The 8,686-nt window shown below is 45.4% G+C and overlaps 2 long non-coding RNA genes across 2 annotated transcripts; both read left to right on the forward strand.

Annotated features, from left to right (window-relative positions):
• The first annotated feature begins 1,020 nt into the window (after positions 1-1,020).
• Positions 1,021-3,425, forward strand: LOC139833398 (uncharacterized). Its single transcript, XR_011749078.1, has 3 exons — positions 1,021-1,710; positions 2,226-2,436; positions 2,981-3,425. It is a non-coding gene; the product is annotated as an uncharacterized lncRNA (long non-coding RNA).
• Positions 3,426-3,860: 435 nt separating this feature from the next.
• On the forward strand, positions 3,861-7,906 carry LOC127312945 (uncharacterized). Its single transcript, XR_007858708.2, has 3 exons — positions 3,861-6,156; positions 6,672-6,882; positions 7,427-7,906. It is a non-coding gene; the product is annotated as an uncharacterized lncRNA (long non-coding RNA).
• The last annotated feature ends 780 nt before the right edge of the window (positions 7,907-8,686 follow it).

Here is an 8,686-nt window from a genome sequence, read left to right on the forward strand (position 1 = left end):
AATTGGACGTATCAACTCCCCCCAAGCTTAGACTTCGCTTGTCCCCAAGCGAAACTGAACTCGGTAAACAGGACCACATGTTTATGGAGTGAAGAGTCGATAAATCAAATACGGACAAGAAGCATCATATCCATTCACACAAGACATTCTAGTGAACAACTTCCTCATATAACTCAACTTGAAACAAGTATAAGTTAATCACAAATAAAGGTGCATAAGAAATCATAGTTGGTGATGGCAAACTTCGTTCTTGGTCAGAGAACAATTAACAGGTTATTCTTATCTATCGAGCAGCGCTCTCATGTTAAAATTTATATGGCTCATCTTGCATACTCAATCATAATGATCATTGATAACTTTCAAAACTATATTCATTCAGATAAAACTTGTACTAAACAAGGAAGAGTAAAAGACATGATGAAGTAAATCACAATATAATGGTTTGATCACAACAGCTCAAATACTTGCTTGAGATGGAGGGAAATAGGTTTACTGACTCAACATAAAGTAAAAGACAGGCCCTTCGCAGAGAGAGCGAGGATTAAATCATGTGCTAGAGCTTTTTCAGTTTTGAAATCATATAAAGAGAATAAAAGTAATATTTTGAGAAGTGTTTGTTGTTGTCAACGACTGGTAGCGGGTACTCTAACCCCCTTGCCAGACAAACTCTCGAAGAGCGGCTCTGTAACGACCCAGGGTAGCACCCATAATAGATTTTGCTTGTTCTTTTCTTTTATGCATCATCATGACATCATGCATGCATCATACCGATGTTTTGACAAAATAGAAATTATTTTTATTACACCCTATTTTATTTCTTTCTTGTATGGTATATGAAATCCGCCTCAATTCTTTTCTTATTTAACAAAACCCTCAAACCGAATATTTAAATTCTTGCAAAAATTATTTTGGTTCAATAATAAATATTTCCAAAATGTGTTCTGAATCATCTCTTCTCGTTTTCTTTCTGTCATCTTCTTGGTCTCTAAAGTTCTGTCGTGTATCTCTTTATCTCCCAGCAATTTCATATTTCCAATTCTTCCAGAAAATTTCTAAAAGAAAAACGTTGGGCACACCTTCAGCCTAGTTCCTCTCCTTGAGCGTGAGCCAGCTGCACATCTCAACCTCCCCAACCACTCCATTTTTCCTCTTCGAGTCCTGGAACCATAGTGCTCTCTCCTCTCTGCCCTTCTCCCTGGACGTGGAGCTCTCCTCTCCACACACACTCACGCATCCGCATCACCCAGGCTTCCTTCCTTTTTCCCTTCTCCACGAAAGAAACCGGAGAGGGTTTTGCCCAACTGCAGAACGTCGGCGTCCCGTCGACTCTGGCCTCCCCTCACCAAGCCAAGGCCACCAAGAGCTTCTCCTCGTCATTCTGAATCTCTTCGACAGACGCACACAGCGAATCGAGCTCGAAATCGTCGACAGGGACCACTTCTTCATCTTCGCCGCCGGCAGAAATCCCATCCTTCCGGCCGCCTCCGACCTCTTCCACCCCAGCCGAGGTGTCCATCAACTTCCTGGTGAGATGGTGCTCCTTTTCCCCATCTTCCTCGCCCTGTTTGCTCACTGTTCGCCGTCGCCTTTATCTGACGAATCTGTCGTATGTGTCTGTCCGAGCGCATCTCCACCATGGTTGGCGGCAGGCCTGCGTGCTGCTCGTGCTCGTCCCTGAAGGATTCCGTTCCGGCCGCCAACAGCCTCACGGTGAGCTCCTCCTCTATCCTGGCCCTTCGCCCCTTCCTTTTTGTCACGACAATGTCGTCTACGACCATGGCCGTGTCGTGCCTGCCATGGACGCTGAGGCATGTAGCTTGTCCTCGAGATCGCCTTGCTCCCATATGGCCTCATGTTTGCGTGGTCACTTATGATCTAGTTCCGCCCATCTTTGCACAACATGTTTTACATCACCGGTTAGCTGCTGAATCTACTTCCCAGGAGACTGAAGTTCAAATCCCAGAAGAAACGCACTCCTTCCTTTTTGCTTTTCCTTTTACTGTCTCTCTATTTCAGATCCAGAACACGTGTTGTTCTAGTTTTCAGTTTCATAAAACCTGCTTCTAAGCTTCTGCTGTTCAAAACTGCACGAACACATTATCTATACAACAATTGAAGATAGCTCCACTGGATAGCCTTTTCTTTTCTTGTCGCCAGAGCCAGATGTTGCATGTTTTCGGGTTCAGTTAACACTTGCAAAATTCAGTTAACTGTCTCCATCGCAGTTTGCCTCCAGGTCGTGCAAGCACACGCAAATCTCTGCACGCGCACGTCAGGCTGCTGGTTACTGGTCTCCTCGTCGCTGTTTCCTGCACAGTGCACTAGCTCCCGGCTTGAAACGATCCACCTGCTAGCCTGCTTGTTTAAGCTAGCTAGTCACGGCTGGAATCGATTAAGATGTCTGCTTGCTTCAACAATCAATCGACCCAGCTGCTTGTGAGTATGCTTAGCTGCTTCCAGGGCATGACTCTGTTTTTCCCCTTCAAATTTCGTGAGACAAAGCACCAGTTCCCTTCTGTCTAGTCTGTTTCTTCTATTTCAATTGTAAAACATGTTATTTTATATCTTCTAATCTGTAGCTCAAAATCAAACATGTTATATATCAATTTCGATCAGAAAATCCAATAAATTTGAATATGCCATCCTTGTCCGCTGTTGCATAATACATCATGCAATCTCGTGATAGTTTGCATTATCACCTAATATGTAACATATGAAATATGTGGGATATCATATAAATGTTGTCCCGGTTCCATTTAACTTTGTTGTAGCTCACCCCTGCCATGTTTGCTATGCTAATCCACCCTTATATTTGTCGGTAGAAATGCAACTCCAACCTTAATTTGATTGTTCGGGATTCCGACTCCGATTAATATGGATAAGTTGCATCGCATCATGTTTGCCATGCCATGCATATTATATCATGATCATGCTGATTCTTTTGCCGTAGTAGTAAGATTTGCATCCGTTGTTTGTCCAGCATTTGCTTCTTCACGGATAGGATCACAAAGTGGTGTTGTGAGATACGACAAGTTCTTCTGCAGCTTTTCACAGGCGAGCCCACCCCTTCACCTATTTTACTTTTACATGCTCTTTTGATCTATTGCTATCCTTATGTTGCGATTCTGTTGTGTCACGTGTCCTATCCACCTGTTACCTATATGTCCGAGATACACCTCCTCGCCCTACCTATTATTTGTTGTTTGCCAGCCTTGCGAGTCGTAGGCGTGTTTAGGCTCTGTTGTTTATCTCGATCTGTTATCGGGATATGTTGGGTTGTTGGGAGGTTTTTACATGCTATATCATTTGTTGGAGATAATCACACTTTACTTTATTGTTAACAACTAAAATTGTAAGCAGAGGCATCTGTGAGCCCCTTTGCGAAAGAATCGGAACTTTGACTCGCTAATGTCCCCTAGGACCCGAGTTCTTGTTATACATTAGAGATTGAGCGCTCTACCCATGCGTGGGGACGATTATTGGGACCCCCTCACCCATTACCTTTTCTCAAGTCGGTTGAAAAGGGGGCCACAACCTTGGTTTTATTTGCCTATGCCATGTATGCCATGCTTTACTTCTTTGTTGCCTTCGGGTGTTTACTTCTGTTGCCTTCGGGTGTTTATATTACATCTTTGTACCCCGCGGGACGTTTTGCGAAATCGTGTGGATCGCACGCCTAGCCGCCTTCCCAAACCCAGAGTCAGCTTCGGACTACGGCCGGACTACGTCACGGCTAGCTTATTCGGGTGGCCTCCCTAGACTTTCTTGTTGGGCGGGAACGGTCTTGTTGTGAGACATCCACGTCGTAAGTGGGTCGAGCATGCGTATGGTTACATTTGGGCAACCCTGCGAGTGTACATCTTATCGATAAGCCGTGTCCGCGGTTATGGACGACTTGGAATTGTATAGCTTGATCATAGAACAACTTACACCTTATTTCCTGTTGCTAATAATTTGTTAATAAAACTTTTTCAAAAAGTGTGTGTGCCTTTGCCAGTACCTCTTTGCGAAGGGGGATCGCATCGGCTGTGTTATGTTTGCAGAGTATATAACTGTTACCTTGTGCGCTCTCTTATCTCCTCTGAGTAGACGGATGTTGTAGCGTGTCTCTATTGGACAGTAGCTTTGCTGACGCTAAACTCCACATATAGCCGGGTGAAGTTTATACCGCCCACCAGCGAGCATAGCTGGTCTTGTCTCGCAAGTACGTGCCAATGGTACTTACCCTCGCCTTCTTTTCTTTTTGTCTCCTCCCCCTTTTGTCGGCAGCCGATGGCCCGACTTTGACGAGTGCGAGATGACGACGTTAGCAAGGTTACCCTTCCGGCTTGGCCTGGGCAGGGTTATGGACGCCACTGGTTATCTTCAGGACTCTTAGTCCAATTTGTATCTTGTCCGTACTCGGACCTATTTGATCTTCTGTATGATTTGGATCTTTGTATTGTATATTTGTATCTTGACTCGTTGGAGTTGTTGTTGTAATATATGTATCTTGTGGGCTCTATTGTAATCCTGTTGTAATGTTACCGCTCGTGTTAATTCCTCTGGCATCACGTGTGTGATTCGTCGCGCACGTCGTGTCGGAGGGCGTCTCTGGATCGATATCGTGCGGATTTCGGCGGGATCGCTGGAATCCTCATGGTACCGGTTCCGGGGCGTCACAAGTTGGTATCAGAGCCTCAGGTTGACGGTACCCCACTAGTCCAGCCTGTAGGATAACCATGCCAACGGACGTTGTTGTGTCTAGTGTCAAACCTATTTTCTAAAATTCGTTGGATAGTTCTGATTAGCTCTGATTTTTCTCCTTACCTAATTTCTTTCTCCTCTTACCTATGCGAGTTTTGAGTCTTCTCTCTTACCTGAGTTTTGCTGAGTCTTAGGTTTTGACGTGGGTTGGACGATCTTTGCCCTCACCTATTAGGTCCGATCTTCGGAGGATCTCGACGATAGCGCATCATCAACATCGGAACAAAGAATTCTTGTTAGTGGTGTCGACCGATCAGCATGGAGCAACAACTCTTGTTAGTGGTGTCGAGGAGATCGACACGTCGCCTGAAGATCCGATAGTTCACCTCTCTTCCCCGTACCGTGGCGTGGAACCTCGGGGCGAGGTTCCTTGTTAGTGGTGTCGATTGTAACGACCCAGGGTAGCACCCATAATAGATTTTGCTTGTTCTTTTCTTTTATGCATCATCATGACATCATGCATGCATCATACCGATGTTTTGACAAAATAGAAATTATTTTTATTACACCCTATTTTATTTCTTTCTTGTATGGTATATGAAATCCGCCTCAATTCTTTTCTTATTTAACAAAACCCTCAAACCGAATATTTAAATTCTTGCAAAAATTATTTTGGTTCAATAATAAATATTTCCAAAATGTGTTCTGAATCATCTCTTCTCGTTTTCTTTCTGTCATCTTCTTGGTCTCTAAAGTTCTATCGTGTATCTCTTTATCTCCCAGCAATTTCATATTTCCAATTCTTCCAGAAAATTTCTAAAAGAAAAACGTTGGGCACACCTTCAGCCTAGTTCCTCTCCTTGAGCGTGAGCCAGCTGCACATCTCAACCTCCCCAACCACTCCATTTTTCCTCTTCGAGTCCTGGAACCATAGTGCTCTCTCCTCTCTGCCCTTCTCCCTGGACGTGGAGCTCTCCTCTCCACACACACTCACGCATCCGCATCACCCAGGCTTCCTTCCTTTTTCCCTTACGAAAGAAACCGGAGAGGGTTTTGCCCAACTGCAGAACGTCGGCGTCCCGTCGATTCTGGCCTCCCCTCACCAAGCCAAGGCCACCAAGAACTTCTCCTCGTCATTCTGAATCTCTTCGACAGACGCACACAGCGAATCGAGCTCGAAATCGTCGACAGGGACCACTTCTTCATCTTCGCCGCCGGCAGAAATCCCATCCTTCCGGCCGCCTCCGACCTCTTCCACCCCAGCCGAGGTGTCCATCAACTTCCTGGTGAGATGGTGCTCCTTTTCCCCATCTTCCTCGCCCTGTTTGCTCACTGTTCGCCGTCGCCTTTATCTGACGAATCTGTCGTATGTGTCTGTCCGAGCGCATCTCCACCATGGTTGGCGGCAGGCCTGCGTGCTGCTCGTGCTCGTCCCTGAAGGATTCCGTTCCGGCCGCCAACAGCCTCACGGTGAGCTCCTCCTCTATCCTGGCCCTTCGCCCCTTCCTTTTTGTCACGACAATGTCGTCTACGACCATGGCCGTGTCGTGCCTGCCATGGACGCTGAGGCATGTAGCTTGTCCTCGAGATCGCCTTGCTCCCATATTGCCTCATGTTTGCGTGGTCACTTACGATCTAGTTCCGCCCATCTTTGCACAACATGTTTTACATCACCGGTTAGCTGCTGAATCTACTTCCCAGGAGACTGAAGATCAAATCCCAGAAGAAACGCACTCCTTCCTTTTTGCTTTTCCTTTTACTGTCTCTCTATTTCAGATCCAGAACACGTGTTGTTCTAGTTTTCAGTTTCATAAAACCTGCTTCTAAGCTTCTGCTGTTCAAAACTGCACGAACACATTCTCTATACAACAATTGAAGATAGCTCCACTGGATAGCCTTTTCTTTTCTTGTCGCCAGAGCCAGATGTTGCATGTTTTCGGGTTCAGTTAACACTTGCAAAATTCAGTTAACTGTCTCCATCGCAGTTTGCCTCCAGGTCGTGCAAGCACACGCAAATCTCTGCACGCGCACGTCAGGCTGCTGGTTACTGGTCTCCTCGTCGCTGTTTCCTGCACAGTGCACTAGCTCCCGGCTTGAAACGATCCACCTGCTAGCCTGCTTGTTTAAGCTAGCTAGTCACGGCTGGAATCGATTAAGATGTCTGCTTGCTTCAACAATCAATCGACCCAGCTGCTTGTGAGTATGCTTAGCTGCTTCCAGGGCATGACTCTGTTTTTCCCCTTCAAATTTCGTGAGACAAAGCACCAGTTCCCTTCTGTCTAGTCTGTTTCTTCTATTTCAATTGTAAAACATGTTATTTTATATCTTCTAATCTGTAGCTCAAAATCAAACATGTTATATATCAATTTCGATCAGAAAATCCAATAAATTTGAATATGCCATCCTTGTCCGCTGTTGCATAATACATCATACAATCTCGTGATAGTTTGCATTATCACCTAATATGTAACATATGGAATATGTGGGATATCATATAAATGTTGTCCCGGTTCCATTTAACTTTGTTGTAGCTCACCCCTGCCATGTTTGCTATGCTAATCCACCCTTATATTTGTCGGTAGAAATGCAACTCCAACCTTAATTTGATTGTTCGGGGTTCCGACTCCGATTAATATGAATAAGTTGCATCGCATCATGTTTGCCATGCCATGCATATTATATCATGATCATGCTGATTCTTTTGCCGTAGTAGTAAGATTTGCATCCGTTGTTTGTCCAGCATTTGCTTATTCACGGATAGGATCACAAAGTGGTGTTGTGAGATACGACAAGTTCTTCTGCAGCTTTTCACAGGCGAGCCCACCCCTTCACCTATTTTACTTTTACATGCTCTTTTGATCTATTGCTATCCTTATGTTGCGATTCTGTTGTGTCACGTGTCCTATCCACCTGTTACCTATATGTCCGAGATACACCTCCTCGCCCTACCTATTGTTTGTTGTTTGCCAGCCTTGCGAGTCGTAGGCGTGTTTAGGCTCTGTTGTTTATCTCGATCTGTTATCGGGATATGTTGGGTTGTTGGGAGGTTTTTACATGCTATATCATTTGTTGGAGATAATCACACTTTACTTTATTGTTAACAACTAAAATTGTAAGCAGAGGCATCTGTGAGCCTCTTTGCGAAAGCATCGGAACTTTGACTCGCTAATGTCCCCTAGGACCCGAGTTCTTGTTATACGTTAGAGATTGAGCGCTCTACCCATGCGTGGGGACGATTATTGGGACCCCCTCACCCATTACCTTTTCTCAAGTCGGTTGAAAAGGGGGCCACAACCTTGGTTTTATTTGCCTATGCCATGTATGCCATGCTTTACTTCTTTGTTGCCTTCGGGTGTTTACTTCTGTTGCCTTCGGGTGTTTATATTCTCATCTTGTACCCGCGGGACGTTTAGCGAAAGCGTGTGGTTCGCACGCCTAGCCGCCGTCGCAAACCACGAGTCCGCAGTGCAGGCGGACTTAAATCACGGGTAGCTTAGTCGGGTGGCCTCCCTAGACTTTCTTGTTGAACTGGGAACGGTCTTGTTGTGAGACATCCACCTGTCGTAAGTGGGTCGAGCATGCGTATGGTTACATTTGGGCAACCCCTGCAGGGTGTACATCTTATCGATAAGCCGTGTCCGCGGTTATGGACGACTTGGAATTGTATAGCTTGATCATAGAACAACTTACACCTTATTTCCTGTTGCTAATAATTTGTTAATAAAACTTTTTCAAAAAGTGTGTGTGCCTTTGCCAGTACCTCTTTGCGAAGGGGGATCGCATCGGCTGTGGTATGTTTGCAGAGTATAGAAGCTGTTACCTTGTGCGCTCTCTTATCTCCTACGAGTAGACGGATGTTGTAGCGTGTCTCTATTGGATAGTAGCTTTCTTTGCGCTAAACTCCACATATAGCGGGTGAAGTTTATACCGCCCACCGGCGAGCATAGGCTGGTCTTGTCTCGCAAGTACGTGCCAATGGTACTTACCCTCGCCTTCTTTT

This window comes from Lolium perenne, chromosome 7, assembly GCF_019359855.2.
Source record: "Lolium perenne isolate Kyuss_39 chromosome 7, Kyuss_2.0, whole genome shotgun sequence".
Lineage (NCBI taxonomy): Eukaryota > Viridiplantae > Streptophyta > Magnoliopsida > Poales > Poaceae > Lolium > Lolium perenne.